Genomic DNA, 23,568 nt, shown 5'->3' with positions numbered 1-23,568 from the left:
TGAAAATTAACGATTGCTATTCAAGCTTGAATCTGTTTCTATGAGTTTATCATAACTGTGGTCTGTAAATGGTGATTTAATGGGATGGTCCGTTTATGTGGAATCTACATATTTGCTGTCCTTCCTGTTAAATGCTGCATTTTACTGAAAGTCTCCGTTCACTGGGATACAAGTGTATTTAGGAGCTAAATCACGTGAACATCTAATGAAGCCCCACTTTCAGAGAGGACAGGACCTATTTACGGAGATGTGGTTGAAAATATGTCTAATGAGTTTGTGACCTTGCTGTGGCAAGAGGTTTACTATTTGCGTGTTACTACTCCCTGACTTTACGGTCACATTAACTGAACTCATCCAGGTACCCACAGGTATAGTATTTAGATGGCCACCTCAGACGTGTAGAGTGCGAACCGCTTACTGCAGCTGTGCTTTGGCCAGAGTTCGACTCGGTCGCTCTCTCACAGCGCGGCCATATATCGCGAGTGTGCTGCTGACTCAGGCGATAATTCGGCCAGCAAACTGGCCGGGACCTAAGCAAGCAAATTGGACTGGGGTGTATAACGAACGTCGCCAGCGTGGGATACGGAGCGGGCACGCCTCGCTACTCTGATTACCTGCCTTATGTGGACACCATTACGGTAAATAGGAGCACGTCCCGCCGTCCCCGCCCTTGAGGTCACAACTCTTACTTTAGCCTGCATTTATTTTGCAGATGAGGGCCGTTTATTAGGGCGCCTTGCCTAGCACTCTGCTTCCTTGTCCGCAGACTGGTTTTGCAGCATAGCCAATTGGTCGCTCTTTGAGGCCGTTCAGTGTGCGTGGTTTATCTTAAACTGTAAGAGGAACACAAAAGATTCAACGGTGATAGCTCCAGCTACAAGGGGCAGTCAAATGATAATGAGACATATGGATAAAAATTAGTAAACTGTTTGTATATTTCGAAAGTAATCACCATAACGTTTAATACATTTATCCTACTGCGAGACAAGACGGCCAGTATAATCGGGGTAAAATGTTTGCTGTTGCTTACGGAACCATGATTGGACCCAGGCGTGCAGATATAGTCCGAATCAAATCGACACTCACAAATGTCTTTCTTCAGGGTTCCAAAAATATGGAAATCTCAAGGGGCTGCATGGAGGATGTGTAAGGGACTTCGTGGAGGATGTTTAAGGGTTTCTAATTGAAACCTTGCAGCGTGGTCGAAACAACCTTGGCAGTATGTGTGCCTTCCCTCTCTGCTACACTTATATACTTTCCTTAAAGTGTCGCCTGACCACAACGCCTACGTAATAGTAAGTCTGTGTGTTTTTCCAGTAGGTAGGACCAGTAATCTAAAACGTCTTTATATGAGAATGCAGGCTTTCTCGGCAAATCTCGATGGTAAAATCTTCTCGGGTTGTCAGCAGAGTCAATGTGTTGCTGGAGAACAACACATTGACTCGGCTGTCAACTCGAGAAGATTTTATCATTAAAACGTCTTTGTCACCGTCGCGGAAGAAATACTACAGCGCCGTTCCTGTAATCCAGGTGACTTGCATTTGTCTTGACGGAAGCGAAGTAGACGGCATTCGGTTGGAATAGAGCTTCAGAAACAATCGACATGGGTGGGCGTCGTAAGAGTAGGGCTAACATTCTTTGTGTGAGTAGCCAACTTGTAGCCACTGTACCACATGTCAACCAATGTGAATCAAAATCAGTTATGCACAACGTAAACACTGAGGCGCTTCGACTAGGTGAATGGAGTGCAATAGTTGGCCATTAGCGAATTTGCCATTCACTGTCACGCACCACGAAGCCCACACTTCCATAGGGGCAAAGGATAGATGGAAAGCACGCTGTACTCTCTTCCATCGTACGGTAGGGTACCTTTCGTTCACCCATGTTGGTGGTATGTTGGTGTCTTTGTAACTGAGGGCACGATGGCTTCAACAGTACGGTATTGTGGCGGGTAATATCATCAATATGCCAAAGACGAAATACGTGGATATGGCCAGGGTGCTAGCCCGGGAAGGACTGTGCCCGTCACTAAAGTACCTGCGCTCAAGTGTTCAGGGTACTCTTTCACGGCCATATTTAACGTACTGCAGCGGTCACGTCGTGGGCGATCTTGTAGAATGCAGGTCGTCTACCGATTAACTGTAGTCCACGAGGAACGTCCTAATGTGACTGAATATCGGCGAAATATGACCGACAGGGACTGGAGGGCTCTGTCACTGTGGCGCCACTTCGCCGGTTACAGTGCCTGTCACAGTAACATGCTCAGAATGCCGTAGTTGGCGCATCTTTCCGAGAAACTGCGCCCGCGTCCTGTTTCTGACATTGGTCAGGCCTAAGCCACCTTCATGTGAAGACAAAGTCAAGGCGTCGTAGCGAATTTCTGAAAGCTAGTTCAGCACACACGTAATGACCAAATGCAACTTGTAGCCTTGTACATCAGTAGCGCATGGGCGAAATGGTTGATTTTGGAACTGACAGGGGAAACTCCCCATCGCACTCCCTCAGATTTAGTGACCAAAAAAAAAAAAAAAAAAAAAAATGGTTCAAATGGCTCTGAACACTATGGGACTAACATCCGAGGTCATCAGTCCCCTAAAACTTAGAACTACTTAAACCTAACCTAAGGATATCACACACATCCGTGCCCGAGGCAGTATTCGAACCTGCGACCGTAGCGGTCGCGCGGTTCCAGACTGAAGCGCCTAAAACCGCTCGGCCACAGTGGCCGCGTTTAGTGATAAAATGGTCCAGCGGATAGCTTGGCGAAAACTGAATACAGATCAAGGATGAAAACAGGAAGAAGGTGTACTGAACTATGAAAACAGAAGCAAAAGCGAAACACGGTGCAAGCACAAGATGTGCAACATCGAGCGCGTTTCAGTAACATCGACGTCGCGGTTTTGTGGACATGGTGTTGGACTGCGGTGGGGGGAGATCTGTGTTCAAATCTCTCTCGTGTCCGCCTTTTTTCCACAAAATTATGAACTGTCCATCCGGTGACCGCCGTGTCTGTCATGAGGTAATAATATAATACCGTCGCAAGTTAATGTGATGAACAGCAGGCGAGACGTCGGATAGACCTCTCACAGAAATCAAAGTAACAAATAAACGGATGTGAACTATGTTACAAGAAAGTAACTGAAGAGTCAAGACTTCCAAAACGGAACGCAAACGTCGTAACATGTGGTACTTGTGTAGAGCAAATAGGAGGTACGTACATCTGGAGGTCCCTTTCTTACAAAAGGACACAGACACAAATTTGAATACAGCGAACAGACACGTCAATGACCATACGGACAGTTCGTAGTTTTGTCAAAACAAAAAAAAAAAAAAAAAAAGAAAAAAAATGGAGCACGAGGGAGATTTAAACACGGAAATCCTCCTTCGTAATCCAGCACCGTGACCATATAACCACGATGCCGTAGCTTTTCAAACTCGCCCGATGTTGCACATCTTGAATTTGGACCTTTCACTGTATCGATTTTGCTTCTTTCTTCACAGTTCAGTTGAGTTTTTGGGCCATCTTACCACTAAATCTGGAGGGGGGGGGGGGGAGGCGGGGTGCTGTGGGAAGTCTCCCTCCTCAGTAGACATTAATGTACTGTGCCAGGTAGAACAGCCGGCCGCTGTGGTCGAGCGGTTCTAGGCGCTTCAGTCCAGAACCGCGCTGCTGCTGCGGTCGCAGGTTCCAATCCTGCCTCGGGCATGAATGGGTGTGATGTATTTAGGTTGGTTAGGTTTAAGTAGTTCTAAGTCTATGGGACTGATGACCTCAGATGTTAAGTACCATGATGCTTAGAGCCATTTGAACGAGTGGAACATGTCCAACGTGTGTAGCGTGTGGAGTCGCATCAGTGTTTGTATTTGTTGCAACAGCTGACTATGTGTGACCACTGTGTGTGACCACTGCACTACGTTGAATATGCTCGTTAAAAAGTACCCCTAAACATTTGAGCCCGAGTAGTTTAGTGGTGAGCACTGTCGTTCCCAAGGCCAGTCCTCTTCCCTACACCATACAGTTCGACTTTCGCAGACTGATGATACTTTCCGCCACAGTAATGTACTGTTGAAGCTATAGTAGCGGCGTCTGTATGTCCCCAGACCTGGCCAGGAATACGACGTCGTCGGAATATGCGGGCCGGCCGGTGTGGCCGAGCGGTTCTAGGCGCTACAGTCTGGAACCGAGCGACCGCTACGGTCGCAGGTTCGAATCCTGCCTCGGGCATTGATGTGTGTGATGTCCTTAGGTTAGTTAGGTTTAAGTAGTTCTAAGTTCTAGGGGACTGATTACCTTAGAAGTTAAGTCCCATAGTGCTCAGAGCCATTTGAACCATCGGAATATGCAAAACATCGGAAACTCGCGGTCTGTAAATAAACCATTCCCGAGCGTCGGTGGGGACTAGGCAGGGTTGACTTGCGGGCTACTGCGGACAAGAGGCATCCTTGCCTCACGCACTGTTCGACTGAAACGGGCTATGATCGATAACCCTTCACCGTTACTCTCAAATGCGCTACGTGAATCAAGCGGAGGACTACATCTACCACCGAGCGAGGTGGCGCAGTGGCTAGCACACTGGACTCGCGATCGGGGGGACGACGGTACAATTCTGCGTCCGGCCATCCTGATTTAGGTTTTCCGTTATTTCCCTAAATCGCTCCAGGCAAATGCTGGGATGGTTCCTTTGAAAGGGCACGGCCGACTTCTCTCCCCGTCCTTCCCTAATCCGATGACACCGATGACCTCGCTGTCTGGTCTCCTCCCCCAAAACAACCCAACCCAACCAACTACATCTAGACAGCCATCCACCTATTCATCCATGACCGCACGCAGAAAACTATAATCGACGCAGTCGAATGCGAGGCCGAAATCCACTGCTCTCGTACAAGGGCGCCTCGGAGGTTGCAGGCCGATATCAATGCGATTATGTCCCTATAAGAACCCGACGCCTAGGCACATTTGATCGGTATGTATTGCATCCACGGCTGTGGAATGTTGACGGGGACGAAGGATGCGTGTAAAAAGCTTATAGTAGGCCTTTAACAAATTCAGGGAGCCCATCAGGTCCAGAAGATTTGTTCAACCCACCACTCTTGAAGGCCATATCCAGTTTGTCCCGGGTAATGCGTGCCAAAAGCGTGTCGTCGTATTGCACAGCCTTGGTTGCTGGCATGTCGCTACTTCGGCCCTCAGCATAGAAGCGATAATAATGGGTGAAAGCTCGGGCAATACCTGTTTGTGTTACAGCTTGCCTGTCCTCCGCCGCGTGGACTGCCGTAATGAGCGTTCGTTTGCGCTGAAACATTTCTCGTACTTTGTGATAAGAGTCGAGGGGCATGAAAGCAAAGCAGCCGTTGGGAAGAGAGTGAGACAGGGTTGTAGCCTCTCCCCGATGTTATTCACTCTGTATATTGAGCAAGCAGCAAAGGAAACAAAAGAAAATTTCGGAGTAGGTATTAAAATCCATGGAGAAGAAATAAAAACTTTGAGGTTCACCGATGACATTGTAACTCTGTCAGAGACAGCAAAGGACTTGGAAGAGCAGTTGAACGGAATGGACAGTGTCTTGAAAGGAGGATATAAGATGAACATCAATAAAAGCAAAACGAGGATAATGAAATGTAATCGAATTGAGTCGGTGATGCTGAGGGAATTAGCTTAGGAAATGAGACACTTAAAGTAGTAAAGGAGTAATGATGGTCGAAGTAGAGAGGATATAAAATGTAGACAGGCAATGGCAAGGAAAGCGTTTCTGAAGAAGAGAAATTTGTTAACATCCAGTATAGATGTGTCAGGAAGTCGTTTCTGAAACTATTTGTATGGAGTGTAGCCATGTATAGAAGTGAAACATGGACGATAAATAGTTTGGACAAGAAGAGAATAGAAGCTTTCGAAATGTGGTGCTACAGAAGAATGCTGAAGATTAGATGGGTAGATCAAATAACTAATGAGGAGGCATTGAATAGAATTGGGGAGAGGAGGAGTTTGTGGCACAACTTGACAAGAAGAAGGGACCGGTTGGTAGGAAATGTTCTGAGGAATCAAGGGATCACAAATTTAGCATTGGAGGACAGCGTGGAGGGTAAAAATCGTAGAGGGAGACCAAGAGATGAATACGCTAAGCAGATTCAGAAGGATGTAGGTTGCAGTAAGTACTGGAAGATGAAGAAGCTTGCTCAGGATAGAGTAGCACGGAGAGCTGCATCAAACCAGTCTCAGGACTGAAGACCACAACAACAACAGACCACAACAACAACGTGATACGGCGACGCTTGTTCACCGTGAAGACCATTTTGAACTCTCGGACGGACTCTGACGCCTTCCAGTGGCATCGCAGTGAGTTGGAGTAAACGGGCTTTGATGCGTTGGACGGTCTGGTGACGGACTTGTGACGGCGGCCGCATTGCCAGTTTCCTTAATGCCGTGTAATAAAATTCGGAAGTGCACCGTTGCCAGCCGGACTTATCTCCTCCATAGCCGAAACAGGTTTGATACAAGTAATCCACCACAACAGTGTGGAACTGTAACCTCGTTGGCACGGCAGGCCTCACCACGGACGTGGGGAACGTTCAGTTTCCATGTCCCCTACTACGTCATGTCTGTTGGCAGGGCAACGGTGCGGATATAAGCTTGGTATTCAGTAAAAGTCATCGGCCATATCTCAGCGCCTACTGGCGTAGCGCGGAGCCCTCGTGATACGTGCATCACATCTAAGCCAAGAACGTGCAAAAGTTGCCAATATTTAGAAATTCATACCAGCACTATCATATCACTTTCGTATACAGCAGGAAAACATGGTATTTACCAAAGATTATTCTTCAACTGCAACAATACTGAGGTGAATATTAATTAATACTGCGTCTGCCTTACGCTAGCCAGCGGGAAAATAATGTTCACAGCGTTGCATTCCATAGCAGTAGATAGTAGTCTATTAAAAGCCTCTACTGCTGACTGTTACCGTTGTTATAAGGAAATTTAATAATTTGCCACACCACAAAATCATGTGGCGATGAACTATAAGAGTGGGATTCTAAATTGGTTAAATTACATACGCTCCGCGAGGAATTTCACCGAATAGAATTTATATTCCTTTTTAATATGGACCTTAGTAAAGCGAAACGTTTTTTTTTTTTCTTTAATCTTCATGCGTCGGCATCAGCAAGCTTCACCCTCACTCAGTCTAGAAAGAATATTCTTCTCGTTCCTTGGTTACTCATCCGAATTTATTAGAACAGAGCCACTGGTTGCAGTTTATAGCTGGAAACGGCTGCTGAACTCATCAACACAGTGCAACTATTGGACAACAGCAATCACGACAACGTTTTCTTTTTTTTTTTTACTTTTTGTCTGGCTACACTACTGGCCATTAAATCGCTACACCAAGAAGAAACGCAGATGATAAACGGGTATTCATTGGACAAATATATTATACTAGAACTGACATGTCATTACATTTTCACGCAATTTGAGTGCATAGATACTGAGAAATTAGTATCCAGAACAACCACCTCTGTCCGTAATAACGGCCTCGATACGCCTGGCCATTGAGTCAAACAGAGCTTGGATGGCGTGTACAGGTACAGCTGCCCATGCAGCTTCAACACGATACCACAGTTCATCAAGAGTAGTGACTGGCGTATTGTGACGAGCCAGTTGCTCGGCCACCATTGACCAGACGTTTTCAATTGGTGAGACATCAGTAGAATGTGCTGGCCAGGGCAGCAGTGGAACATTTTCTGTATCCAGAAAGGCCCGTACAGGACCTGCAAAATGCGATCGTGCATTATCCTGCTGAAACGTAGGGTTTCGCAGGGATCGAATGGAGGGTAGAGCCAACGGTTGTAATACATCTGAAATATAACGTCCACTGTTCAAAGTGCCGTCAATGCGAACAAGAGATGACCGAGACGTGTAACCAATGGCACCCCATACCATGACGCCGGTTGATACGCCAGTATGGCGATGACGAATACACGCTTCCAATGTGCTTTCACCGCGATGTCGCCAAACACGGATGCGACCATCATGATGCTGTAAACAGAACCTGGATTCATCCGAAAAAATGATGTTTTGCCATTCGTGCACCCAGGTTCTTTGTTGAGAACACCATCGCAGGCGCTCCTGTCTGTGATGCAGCGTCAAGGGTAACCGCAGCCATGGTCTCCGAGCTGATAGTCCATGCTGTTGCAAACGTCATCGATCTGTTCGTGCAGATGGTTGTTGTCTTGCAAACGTCCCCATCTGTTGACTCAGGGTTCGAGACGTGGCTGCACGATCGGTTACAGCCATACAGATAAGATGCCTGTCATCTCGACAGCTAGTGATTCGAGGCCTTTGAGATCCGGCACGGCGTTCCGTATTACTCTACTGAACCCACCGATTTCATATTCTGCTAACAGTCATTGGATTTCGACCAACGCGAGCAGCAATGTCGCGATACGATAAACCGCAATCGCGATAGGCTACAATACGACCTTTATCAAAGTCGGAAACGTGATGGTAGTCATTTATCTTCCTTACACGAGGCATCACAACAACGTTTCACCAGTCAACGTAGGTCAACTGTTGTTTGTGTATGAGAAATCGGTTGGAAACTTTCCTCATGTCAGCACGTTGTAGGTGTCGCCACCGGCGCCAACCTTGTGTGAATGCTCTGAAAAGCTAATCATTTGCATATCACAGCATCTTATTCCTGTCGGTTAAAGTTCGCGCCTGTAGCACGTCATCTTCGTGGTGTAGCAATTTTAATGGCCAGTAGTGTATTTTCCCCACTTCTGGTCTCATACAACAATGACCTGCTTGTTTAGACTTACAAAGTTGTTGTGCGCATTATGATAATGTACAGTGTTTGATTGCTTTTTTAACAGAGCACAGAAAAAAAACAGCTAAGAATCGACTTGAGTTTTGCTTTTCAGTGTTGTGATTAATAAAAGAAAATGTTTACCATTTCGTGCGCTGCTTAATGAAGTGCTGTGTTTTGTCTTGAGAGCAGTTAAATATTTACACATGCGCAAACAATAAAACACATTAAATAGCGTGAGAACCACACAGTGTACTGTTTGCCGGAACATGCGTGGTGAACCGGCGAAAGTTGTTAATAACCAAATGTTTACGATACGAGCAGGTAGAAGATAACGTTTCTGCGTGTTCAACTGACCATGAATTCACACGGTAAGAATAATATGAGACTTCCTTATTACCCGAGACGAGTAATCCGATACGTGGCTCACGATTTGCTTCTCGCGAGAGTCGGTCATCACGCTGCTGATGTTAATCGAACCGCGACAAGTATTCCATTAGTCAAGACAACCTGTACAGCGTACTAGTGCTGCCGCTAGTTTTATGCAGCTCTGTGCTGTTTCGTCTCTTAGACCAACGTTATTTTTAGCTCACTTTGCTACAGGCGTATTTAATTAACAGACGCTGGTGATTTTTATCTTAGTGTCCGATAGACTGCAAGATGAAATTACGCTTGTTAAGGGTAAATCCTTTATTTCTGGCACTTACGTGCACTTCGAGGCCGCTTTTTCGCATAATTATTGTCTCAATAGATCATCTGTCATGTCGTGGCACTAATATTGTTATGCCGTCAGGCGTCCGCCCATCCTTTTACGCCAGTCCCTCTCTGTGGCCCGTAGATTCTCTTTTGAAGTGTTGTTCCATTAGTAACTTCTACATCACATGGAAAATATAACAGTTCTTTGTTTTTACTGACTTTCATTTTTATAATCATACTGGCATCTCCAGTCTATGACATATACCCTTTTTTACCCATGTACCCACAATGTAACATATTCAAGCTACATCTGCGCCACACAAGTCATTTCACCCACAAATCCTCATGTCGGCTCCACCAAGACGTACTTGTACTCGCGAAACAATGGCTAGGTGAATGATGTCGTGTACAAAGATAGCAACACATACAAGCGATTCTGGATTCTAGGTAGGGCAGTCAAATATGTCCCACATGAAACTCCAGCAAAATCAAGCTCTTAAAAAACATAATAAAATAAAATAATGAAAAAAGTAAGTTCCATTATTACCGGTCCCAAGCCCGGGCCCCCCCATCAAGCAAGTGATGGAGAAGGAAGAGCGGAAGGAGAAACAACGTCGTTAAAAAATCTGAACCCACCTGCCTGCGGATGATAGTATTCTGTGAAAGCCGCTGCCTAGGATTACAGGTGAAACACGGCCAAAGGCCTCAAAGGCGGAAGACGAAGTCTGATTTAATTCCCAACGGTGGAGAGAACGGAAGAGCCTGCTGGAGTGAACCACGAACAAAAAATCAAGTTTTGGACTAACAGTCTGATCTTATCTGGGAATTCAATTCCTTGCTTTGTACGTAATACAATTTCAACTGCGGTATGGAAAGTACGCAAAATTAATGCACTAACCCAGGTGGTGACTCAAGAGAGAAGTCCACGTAATACATTGGGACCAAGGGTTCGTGGGAATCCAAACAACTGCAATCAGCAGGTTGTATCGGGGCAACCTTGGAATCCTAAAATTATATGCAAGAATGAAATTCTTTCTATGCACTTTAAATGTGAATTCTCTAATCAGAACTGGTAAATAAAAAGAACTAGAAATACTTTTAGAGAAATACAAAAATCAAATTTTAGCAGTTCAAGAAACAAGGTTCGCAGATTGTAGTAGATACTTGTAACTATATAATCTTGAAAGGCAAACCAGCAAGCAGAATTATGAATCAGAGGCCATTGTTGGGTACAGCTTTCTATGTTCATAAAATTATAATAGGAACTCTAACAGGAGTTAAATCCACCTCAGAGAGAGTATCTTTCCTATCAGATAAATGCGAAAACAAGATATACACTATACACACTTGCTAACTGCCGTACACCAATAAATGAAGACAACAGAAAAAACTCACAAAAAACGGAGGAATTCTGGGATCTTTTAGAAACTGAAATATCTAAAATTCCAAAGATGAACACCATATTACTATGAGGTTACTTCAGTGCACAAATAGCCAAAGAAAAGAAATTTAGAAATGTAGTAGCACAGTACCCACCTCATAAAAGAACCAATGTGAATGGTATGAGGCTAATCAGTTTTTGTCAAAGCGTTCACCTGAAACTAATGTCATCTTCCTCTAGGAAACTCACAAGGAAAGCTAAAACGTGGCTATCTCCTAACCCACTTATTATAGCACACACTTATTATAGCAAAAGAATCAATTACAAACTATCAAGACGAAATTAAAGTGACTAAACTTGGCAACTGGCAATAAATATTCAAAGCAAATAATAATTCTGCACAGAAAACATTTGGGTCAGTAAAAAAAAGGAAAATACAGTGGAATGAAATACGCAAAGAAGCCGTAGCGGGGAGTGTTAAAATGTGTGAAAAATGGAAATGGTCAAATAAAATTGAAACTTGTGATCAATTTAAACGACAAAGAAAGGAAACGGTCAGGTTAATCAGAAATACCAAATGAGCATTTGGAAAGGAGAAACTTTCGGAAATAACAAAAATTTTGTTAAAAATAATACTCTTGACTTTTATCAAACTTTTAAGAACAAATTAAAGGGCTACTGAACCAGAAATGTCTGTTTCAAAAATGAAAACGGCAAAATTGGGGTAAGGAAAACCGAAAATTATGAAATACTAGCAAGATATTTTCACCAGCTTCTGAACTGTCCAGAACCAAGTCGTACTCTAGAATTCTCAGATATTTATTGGAATTTGGAAGAAGACCTACCATCAACTATAGAAGAAATTGAAGAAGTAATTAACACCGTCAAAACTAACAAAGCTAGTGGAGAAGATTATATTACAGCTGAACTTTTGAAGTGTTCCTTGCCAAATATCGTAAAGAAGCTAAATTTACTCTTTGAAGAAATCTAGAAAACAGAAAAAAATCCCAAAGGAATGGAAAGTTTCCTTGATACAGCCCCTCCACGAAAAAGATAATAAATAGGATATAAACAACTCCAGAGGAATCTCAGTAGTGGCTGTATCTTGTAAACTATTTTCCAAGATTTTATTAAGCAGACTAGAAACAATGGTAGACAGTCACTTAGGTGAAGATCAAGGTGGTTTTAGGAAAGGAAGGTCGTGCTCAGAACAAATATTTAATCTCAAGTCTTAATTCAAAGAACGTTGTAGTTACGTTTGTGGATTTCAAAAAGACTTTTGGTTCGGCTGACAGAGAAACTATAATAATAATAACTAATAATTCGAGAATTTGGCGTAAAGTCTAAACTGGCAAACCTAATTATTCAAACACTTAAAATCTCTAAAGTAAAATTTATGGGAGAAATTTCACAGCCTTTCAAAATAAGAACAGGTGTACGACAAAGTGACGGCCTATCCCCAATTCTTTTCAATAGTGTGTTAGAGAAAACAGTAAGACTTTGGAACGAAAAAATTATTGAACTCTACATCTCGACTATAAGGTTAGGAAGAGGAAGCAAAGAGATCGAAATCAACTGCCTTGCATTTTCAGATGATTTTGCTATACTTTGCGAAAATGTGGCATCTGCTATAACCCAAATCTCCTGGGAGAAATAGCCAGCAGAACTGGCTTAAGAATCTCTGTAGAAAAAACAAAATTTTTCACAACATTTGAGGATGCTCCAAAATTCCTGAAAACAGATACTGGCCAAATAGAAAGGATAAAAAAATTAAAATACCTAGTGGAGATAATCCAAGAAAAATTTGCAGTAGAGGAAAAGTTGCATAACAGCGGGAGAGCATATGGTATCATCAAAACCTCTACAATGAAAAGTGTGTATCCAAAAATGCAAAAATAAGGCATTACAACACAGTTGTGAAGCCAGAATACCTACATGCAAGCTAATGGCTAGCATTAAACTATAATATAGGTAAATTAGAAGCACTAGAAAGGCGAATTTTAAGAAAAATATTAGCACCATACAACACATCAGGAGGTTGGAAATTACGAAGCAATGCTGAAATATACAAAAATATAGAAAAAATTTCAAACTTAATCAGGAAAAGAAGATTTATGTTTTTGGGGCACTTATTTCGAATGCAAGACAGTTGATTAACTAATAAGATTTTCAAATGTTTGTGGGGAAAGAAGTCCACGAAAATCTGGGTCAACGAAGTAAAAAAGAAGAAGATATAAACAACAGAGTAGCCTTTCGGGAAAAAGTATTGAAAACCGAAGGATTCCAAGGCAGGATAACGAAAAAGACTGGTTCACAATGGTCTGAAGACAGAAAGAAGAAACATAGTGAACAGATGAAAGTATACTGGAAGAAAAGAACAAAGAACGAAGAACTGAAATTGGAACGTGGTCCTCAGATGGTCCATTCGCAGTAAACAAAAAACTAGTACCAGGAGATTAGATGTGTGTGTTGTTTGATAATTAAGAGACGTAAAATCAAAACATTGGTGTTCAATAGAGTGTATGTGGCTACTGTTTTCTCTGTTTCTATACTTTTTCTTTATTATTATGAAACTGTAAGACCCCACTCTTCGGAACATAGTCGGTGCAGCAATCTGTGGCTAGTACCCTGTATATTGGGAAAGTGAAGAAACGATACAGAAAAGTGGAAATACTTGATACAACAGTTAGCTGTTCACACAGTGCTTGTCACATGAGATAGCTCATTAGCGACAGCAACTTGCTTCTTCTCGCCATTGAAACCCATTTCTCAGCGTTCTAAAAGCACATTTTCTGTTACTGTATGATAACGTTCCTAGAACTGCTAGAAAATTGGATTATAATGCTCTTAGGACCCTTCGAAAATAGAGGAATGGAAGAGTTTTCAAATGCACTTTCTCGAGTTGTACGTACTAGAACTATTTTTGACATAAACCACTGTTTAGACAGGCTGTTGCTAGTAAATTGAGAAATACGTTTAAGATATAGTTGTGGTGCAACAGGTAGAGGGACAGTGTGTGGACTTAGTTTTGGTTTCGTATGTGTTTAAAAACAAAAAATGTTTCGCTTAGTTTTATGTGATTTTTCAGGTATGGTGGAGAAGAGTAAGTGCATCAACTTCAAGTAGGGGACCCTGGTCTGTAAACGTCTTAGTCGAAAGTTGTAAGCGAAAATCGTTGTGATACATCTGACCTTAAACCTGTTCTATTGCGCTTTCCATATTTTATGAAGAGGCAGGATGGACCAAAACAAAAAATTGTCTAGTAAACATGGCGTCTAAAAAGCTTACTTTAAGAGATTTGGGCACCTGTCCAGTAGAAGAGATGTGTTCGACAGTAGCAACAATGAAGGAGTGCACATAGTTTTTTAGGTATGCAATCTAGAGCCCACGTTTACTTAACAATTTTATCTTGTTTTGGTCCATACTATCTCCTCGAAAAATATTGGAAGCAAAGAGCTTGCAGTAGAAGAGTCCATTGTCGGAGGTATCAAAATGATTTCCGCTTACAGCTTCCAACTCGGTTGTTTCCAGACCAGGATCCCTTGACGCAAATTTATCCACTTACAGTTCCGTATCAGTCCTGAAAGTATGTAACTGTTGTGTCTGGGAAGTGCAGAACAACAAAGAGTGGTCCATGTAGGATTAGCCGAGCGGTCTAAGGTGCTGCGGTTATGGACTGTGCAGCTGGTCCCGGAGGAGGTTCAAGTCCTCCCTCGGGCATGAGTGTGTGTGTTTGTCCTTAGGATAATTTAGGTTAAGTAGTGTGTAAGCTTAGGCACTGATGACCTTAACAGTTAAGTCCCATAAAATTTCACACACATTTTAACATTTTTTGAACAAAACCTGGAGGTGTGAGTGGAAAGACAAGCTCAATCTCTCAAGTGAAGATCACACAAGATCTTTTTTTTCTTTATTGTACTTTCACTTCCAAAATTGGGGCAGGCTTGCAGCAGCACAATACGCCGCTCTTCAGCCAAGAGAGACACAAAAACATCAGCACATGAGGAAAAGAACATATAAAAGAGAATGGTAAAAATTGATGAAAAAATGAGAATAAAAACAGATGATTATAAAAAGGTAGATTACAAAAACTTAGATGACACACACACACACACACACACACACACACACACACACACACACACACATGCAGAGAGCGATCACTTTAAGTAGAAAGAAAACAAAGAAACATCACTGCAGCAACACAATGAGGTATATTGGCGGCACTGTTGGCAGTGATGAAACAAAGCACTACACACACATCACTGGAAAAACACTGACACCACAATAAAAACGTTAAAAACACTTCACCAAAGGAGCCGGCCTACCACCAGGTGAAAGGTAGGGGAGGAAAGATATGAGGGGAGAGAGAGTAGGGGAAGCCTGGGGAGAGAGGAAAAGGAAAGGGGCCAGAAGCCTGAGGGGGAGGAGAAAGTAGAGGGGCAGCAGGGGAAAAGGAGGAAGAAGGGAAGAGGGGAGAGGGAGGGAGAGAGGAAGCCCTGAGGAGGGGGAGGGGGGAAAAAGGGGGAACTAGATATTGTAGGAGGGGTAGATGGAGGGCGCGAGGACATTTTCTGCGAGGGGGAGTTGGCGGAAGTAACCTTGGGCGAGGGTGTGGAGTGTATGATGGAGACCGGGCGGGACACTGTGGTACAGGTGCAGCAGTGGGCTGGGGTGGGAGAGGATGGGAGAAACCAAAGGATGGGGAGGATCCAGTTTATGGGAGATGTACAGAATTCGTATTTGTGCAAGGAACAGGAGGAGATGGGGGAAGGGGATCAAATCATAGAGGATCTGTGTGGGGGATGGGAGATGCATGTGATATGCGAGATGGAGTGCATGGCGCTCAAGGATATGGAGGGATTTGTAGTAGGTGGGGGGGTTAGGGGGCGGCGACCCAAGTGGGGTGGGCATAACACAGGATGGAGCGAATGAGGGACTTATAGGTATGTACCCATCCGTGGCGAGGCATGCACTTTTAACTAGGCCGGGGGGCGCAAGAGTATACAGGCTGGTGGTGAGCCTGCGGTAGCGTGGCATGGCGTGATTGGCCCATAGCCGGTAGGTTGCTGTTTTCCATATGGACGCCTGCTGGTGTTGCTGTGGTTGCCATAGAAACGGCTTAGGGCTGGTTGCCCCTGCGCAGTTAAGCGGCGGTGGTGTCGCCGCCTATCGGCCGTGAACTGAACGCCGTCTGATTCCTGACCACGAAACTCTGTGTGCCACGGTACAGTCAATGATGACATTGTAGTAACGACATCGCAGAATCACATTGTAGATGTGATGGGATCCTGAAATACATCTGATGATGGAATGCTTACTCTGAAATCGTTTATGTATGTTTCATGGATAATAAGCGTCAATAAACTGCAGCCTGACGAAGTATGTAGTTCTCCTTTTAACGAAATACATGGCGGTTGCGTGTCACTAATATGACATCAAAACAACGATGGAGAAATTAAAATCAGCCATGCAATATATTAACTCTTTATACAAGAGCCACCTACAGGGCAGAAGTCCATAAGAACATTTGTATAAATTGTAACAATATTGTGAAAAGGAGGGAAGCATAGAGGGTAAAAGTCGTAGAGGGAGACCAAGAGAAGAATACAGTAAACAGATTCAGAACAATGTAGGTGGCAGTAGTTATTCGGAGATGAAGAGTCTTGCACAGGATAGAGTAGCATGGAGAGCAGCATCAAAGCAGTCCCTGGACTGAAGACCACAACAACAGCAGGTACTACACGCCATATAGAGGAGATGCTGAGTCGCAGATAGACACAACAAAAAGATTGTCGGAAAGTGAGCTGTCGGGCAGCAAGGTCTTTGTCGAAAATATACACACACGCACTCACACAAACGTAACTCACACTCCATGGCCACAGTGTCTGGCAGCTGAAGTCAGGTTTGGTCTGGTTTCAGCTGCCAGAGACTGTGGTAGTGTGTGTGTGAGTTACGTTTGCGTGAGTGTGTGCGTGTGGACGTTGTATATTTTCGACAAAGGGATTGTTGACCGAAAGCTCACTTTTCGAAACTCTTTTAATTGTATGTATCTGCAACTCAGCATCTCCGCTATATGGTGAGTAGCAACTATCCTTTTCGTATTATTGTTACATTCCACCCTGAATTTTCCATTGTTTTATATAAATCGTTTAAGATAAAATCTTTCATTGTCTGTTGACACACAAACGTCGAGGTGAGGTTTGCGGATCCCTTCGTTGTTTTCATACTTTCTTCGATATGATAGGAGACTCCGTCAGATCGGTGTGTACAGATAAATGTTGTCAACATCGGACCTGTACGTACTTGAAGGATTAATTAAGCACTAGCATCGTAACAAAGTCAGATTTATATTCATTGTATTATTGCTACGAAATTAATGCTGTCGACGTAAAGCACTTATTCTAATAACAAAATGGCACTGATGCAGTCACAGATGTAGATGTAGAAACGGCGGGGAAGTGTGGACAATAATCGTAGCGTAGTTGAACTCATTAAACTGACTTATCCTCACATAGTTCCATCAAACAAAATCGCTGCCACTTATACCCTGAATATAAATGCGTAGCTATAATTACATCTAAAATGCCATACAACATTAAAGCAAAAAATAAGGAAATGAACTGTCCAAGTGGGAGACTGCACGTAAGTTAAGAGCAGAGGCGGCGGGACAGTCCTAGATTTCCTAGTCGGCGGTCTTACGTCATCGGCAACATTCTTCTAGAGATTCAGTTTCCGGCTCTAGTAATTAACAAAATGCTTTACTGCTGCTCACGTGTATTGTCAACTCAGCGATGATTTACTTCTTCTTAGCTTCTCTACTCTCTGCGAAAGCTCTCAGGACAAAACTTGTCGCTATTTTAAGTATTCATTTAAAATGACCATTCCTGAAACAAACACACACGTGCAAAGCGAATGTTCATGATGCCACCTCCTACTTCGGTCAACGGCTAAAACATGTGCCTCTTGGAGTCTCCATCTCAGGGTCATGTGCTATATTACATAAAAATATTTCCTAATTGCAAAATGATACCATGTAACCAAACATTATAAGAAATTCAGTACAATGGAAACGCAAAGGAATAGAGACATGCATGATCTGCATCTACCTGTCCTGTATTTTGATATGTACCTAATCACAATTTGGATTTAAAAAGGGCCACTTTACTAAGACACGTATTTATACATTTACTGAGTACTAGCTTAAAATCGTTTAACGATGAAGTATAGCCATTTGGAGTCTTCTGTGACTTCTCGAAGGCATTTACACGTAACATTCTATTAGAGAACTTTTTATAGAATCTGTGCTTCAACACATGCATAGTTTAGTCTTATTCAAGAAACAGAACGCAGAATGACACCCTAAGCTGTTCTAGTAATTCAAAGAGGCACGCCACATCATCTGCAAGGAGAAAATTCCAATGAAAGTCTCATAAGGTTCGGCCTTTGGGGCATTATTGTTTTTGCTTTTTGTCAATGATCTGCCGTTTTACTTCAGTCAGGTAGGGCTAGTCCTGTTTTCAGTCTTATGTTGTTGTGAGGTCGCGTAAAGACGCTTCAGCAAGTAAAATAGTAAATCATGCTCTTGTGAAAGTTTTTGATTGGATTTTCATAAATGGACTAGCTTTAAATTTTGAAAACACACACATCATCCGGTTTGAAAGTCCAAAGTATCGCGCCTCCTATCAACCACGAATATCAACAGGTTGGGACGTTCTTAAGTGTACAAATTGATGAACCCAAACTGGAAAGCCGTGTAGTAGACCTGCTGAATCGTTTATGTTCGGCTACTTTTTCCATTGATTAACTGAGAGCTTCGGGGATGCGCAAGTCACTAGGTTAATATGTTTTTCATATTTTTATTCACTGACGTCATACAGGATAATATTTTGGGCTAACCCCTCACTTAGGCAAGAAGCATTCATTGCACAAAAGAAAGTAAGAATTATTTTAAGGGTCCATACACGTATATCTTGCAGGCATCATTTTTCAGATTGATAATATTAACAACAGTCTCACATTACATTTATTCACATTTAAAATCAGAGAGTAACAGAGAAATTCCAAAACTAGAAGGAAAAGTGATATGCATAACCCTTTAATGAACCTAGTTTGTCACAGAAGGGGTGAAATATGCAGCTATAAAACTCTTTCAGACTCTACCCATGGAAATGAAATGTTTGACAGACAGACTTATTTTCAAAAGCAGATTAAAGGTGTTTCATTCGTTCTCTGTGCGTCACAGTGGAGGCCTACAGAGTTTCCATAGTCCTTTTCTGTTTTTTTATTTATTTTTGCAATTTTAATAGTGTGTTCAAAGTCATTCATTTGTGGGACTGACATTTGTTGCCCAAGCTATACGCCATTTTGCGCAACATTCACACAGATATAAAGCAAAATAGACGGCACTATTTCAGGACACTGTGGTATCGTCCTTCCTAGAGAGTACCTCCAGGCAAAGATGTTACGCGATACTGTCCTCTTCTGTCGTTTCTTTCCGCCTAGGACGTTCAGAAAATGGTTCCCGGAAGCTAAATTCATCGTCTTGGTCCATCATTTCCTCGGGCTACACTGTGATATTTGACAACGAAAAATGATCCCTAGATAAATGCTTGGAGTTCCCGCTTTGCTCACTGAAACTGATTCCTTCAAGAGGATGCCCATTTTAAACTTTCCACTGTCCAGTTGCATAAATCTGACCACCTGTCAAACGTTTGAATAACCACCTTTTGCAGCGCGGACCGCTGAGAGATGTGCGGGAAGAGGTTCAGTGAGGTTCTGGAGGGAGCTGGAGCCATGCTGACTCCAGTACGGTGACCACCTGCACTAATTTCTTCGGCTGAGGATCCATAGCGCGAACAACGCGATCGATGTGTTCCCAAAGAATTTCGATTGGTTTTAAATTCGGTGAGTTTGATGGCCATGGTAGTATGGTAAATTCACCCTGGTGCTCTTTAAATAACGCACATACACTTCAGGCTTGTGAAGCGATGCATTGTCCTACTGGTAGGTGCCACCGTACCGAGTGTTGATCCATTGCACCTTCCAGAATGACGAGATCACCCAGAGAATACTCCGCAAAGATTCGCCAAATTGTTGCAGGGTGTTTGCTTTCAGACGTTTCACGCCGTGCACGCCAACGGTCATCTGTCCGATGGAGCACAAAACGTGATATATCTGAAAAGGCTTGCTGTCGCCACTCAGTGGACTTCCAGTATCGGTACTGGCGAGCAAATTCCAGCCTTCATCGTCGATGAGCGACAGTGAGTGTGGGTGCATGAACCAGACGCCTGCTGCGGAGGCCCGTACGCAGCAACATGCGCTGAAAGGAACGTTGAGGAGGCACTGTTGGTAGCCCTCTGGTTCATCTGGGCGGTCAGTTGTTCAACAGCTGCACGTTTGTTCTCCCGTACACATCTTCACAACAGTCGTTCATCCATGACAAAAAATAAAAACATCTACAGCCGTCTTTATGATTTTAATTTATTTTGTCGCTACCAGTTTCATCGCGTCATCTTCAGGCCTGTATGCATAAAACTTTAAAGATAGCATTATCAACTTATCAGTCAAGTTACACAGAAACTGATTAAAACAAAATGAGAACAATGGAAAGACTCTACAAATGAATTTACACTGAACATTTAACAGAAAGAACAGATACATCTATTGTCACATATCTAAAATGTACCATCACGAATTTCCACTCAATACATTGTACAATTATACTATCCATTAAAACTTCTTTAAATAATATTCGTGTAGGTTAAATCTTACAAAGAAGAAAAGAGCAACCAGCCACTATTAACACTGTTATTTATTTATGTAAATAGCGCCGTTACCGGTTTCGAGCTGGCAAGTTCATCATCAGACGGCTGTTCACATTATTTACAAGATACACTTTACATTGTCGTCCGTTTCCTATTTTTATTATTCCACTGTGGCGAAGTATTTTTGGTGTGTTTTTGCTGTCGAAAATTCCGCGCGATTTTGTTGCGAAGTTTCAGGATTGTATTTTTGGTGTGTTGTTGCTGCAACAAAATAGCGCGGAATTTTCGACGGCAACAACACACCAAAAATACTTCGCCACAGTGGAATAATAAAAATCGGTAACGGACGATAATGTAAAGTGTATCTTGTAAATAATGTGAACAGCCGTCTGATGATGAACTTGCCAGTTCGAAACCGGTAACGGCGCTATTTACCGAAATAAATAGCAGTGTTAATAGTGGCTCGTTGCTGTTTTCTTCTTTGTGAGAATTAACCTACATTAATTGTACACAGCCAGGGTCTCAACATGTCAGTTTTAGACAAAATAGAATAATACTCATGATTTTTATTTGACAGTCGGCCATGCATTATCTGCACAACCCTGAAATAACTTACTGTAAGACAAAATAACTGTAAAAGGTGATGAATGGAAGGAAACAATACCTCACAAAGAAGTAAAAAGAAGGAACATGACTTATGTGTCGTGTCAAAGTATAAAATGCTCATCTGTACACGGATGAGGGGCATACATTATGTCATATCTACAAAATGAATGTCCAAGACGTGGTATAAACCCAATGTAGGACCCACATTTATAGAACGTATGGAAGACGCCCACAAGGAAACTGTTCATGATGCAAACATTCATATGCGAATGCATCAAATATCGTGTACTGTCATGAAACAATCACACACAGGGATACTAAGTAGCCCGCCCGCAAGGATGCAGTGTATCATGAAGGATGACGATAATATATATAGATATACATGAAAAAATCAGAAAAGCTTACTGAGTAGCACACCGCTCAAAAAGTACTCTTGTGTGGTAAACATCTGTGATCACGAGGAAATAATTGAAATATGAACAAAAAGTACTCTTGTGTGTTAAACATCTGTGATCACGAGGAAATAATTGAAATATGAAATATATAGTTATGAATAAATGCATTGTAACTAGTACACACTTCGGTCTTTCGATGACATTAAAACCAAAAGCCATTACATGCAAGCAATTAGAAAATTTCCAGTCATTCAAATCGTGTAAAAGTCAAGCCACATTATTAATTGACCACTGAGAAGGCCACACGCCATGCTCATAATCAAAACGTAAGTAGTTGTAATTTTTCCTCAGACGTAAACTGTTAACGAGTGACAACTATCTGTATGTTGGCAATACATACACTATTACAACAAAAACTCTGGCAATACCACGAGTCGTTTGTGGTGGAACTCACTGTAATGTAATGCAAATTTACGCGAAATAGAGGACAGCTACATAATCAATGACTCATATGAAGGGCTTATTTCAATAGTGGTACAAGTCCGTTTTTGTTCATTCTGAGATACAGAGTCCTAAAGTTAAATGAACGCTGAAAAATCTGCAGTTGAGATACCAGAAATATTCAGGTACACATACTTTACATTGCACATACTTATGAGTAAATGTATTGTAACCAATACATATCTTGGACTTTGAACTACATCAAACCTAAAAATCATGTCGATGTAATCAAATTTCAAAAGAACCATACTGGCCATACATATCGTCACACAAACAGAATTATCAATTGACCAGTGAGGAGCCCACACAAACTGTCAATAATTGAATCGCAAGCGAACCCTATACTTATGTTTAATGTGAGACTGTGATCATGTCACAGCAGTCTACAAATTGACATTACATCCACTAATACAACTGCAAAAAAAAAAAAAAAAAAAAAAAAAGTCTTTCATTCATGTGATGTAAGGCACGTGGTGACCATAGTTGCCTCGACGCCGGTTTCGGATAGCGCCGTTTTGCCATGCGCAGTATACTTTAACTACGGTGGCGCGCGAGAAGTTTACAGAGTTTGCCGTTTCGAAAATGTTCCCAACCTTGGCCCGAAAGCCAATGATCATGCCCTTTTGGACGTCAAATAAGGCGCTCCTTTTCCGATTTCCCCCTCTCCCCCTCCCCCGGCCCCAGCAGTATGCTTTGTGCAGCCTGCCCTGCTAGTGCTGCCATCCACCATCTGTAATTGGCCATTGCACGTTGACGTCGAACATGGGCGGCAGTCATGTTAATGTGACTAGACCGTGTGACAGACCTCTTATTTGGGTTACACTAAAAGTTGAATCTAATTTATTAAAACGTTATGAAATAACGTTTGTCGACTTTAAAAAAGCATATGACAGTATAGACCTAGAATCCCTTTTTGAAGTGTTAGCAGAATTTGGACTAGATCAAAAGACAACAAACGTCGTAAAAGAAACACTCACGGAGGCCAAATCCAAAGTAAAATTTATGGGAGAATTGAGCACAGAATTTGAAATACACACAGGAGTATGACAAGGGGATGGACTGTCCCCAGTGCTCTTCGATTGTGCTCTTGAAACAGTTGTTCGAAAATGGAGAAAAGCAGCTGCACCAGCAGACAGTCTGGGACCAAAAACTTAAGGGCATAGAATTAGACTGTTTAGCATTTGCTGACGACATGGCACTGATCGCCCAAGACATTCCAGATGCACAGAAACAGCTAGAACTATTACAAGAGCAGGCAGCAAAAATAGGATTAGAAATTTCATTTGAAAAAACAAAATTTATGACTGACATCAAAGATGCACCTTCTGATCTCAAAATTGGTAATAACTACATCTCTCGAGTAAAAGAATTTAAATATTTAGGTGAATGGATTGCAGAAAAATGTAATGAAAAGAAATCTGTCA

This window comes from Schistocerca piceifrons, chromosome 1 (assembly GCF_021461385.2).
Source record: "Schistocerca piceifrons isolate TAMUIC-IGC-003096 chromosome 1, iqSchPice1.1, whole genome shotgun sequence".
Lineage (NCBI taxonomy): Eukaryota > Metazoa > Arthropoda > Insecta > Orthoptera > Acrididae > Schistocerca > Schistocerca piceifrons.
This window is presented reverse-complemented; position numbering follows the sequence as displayed.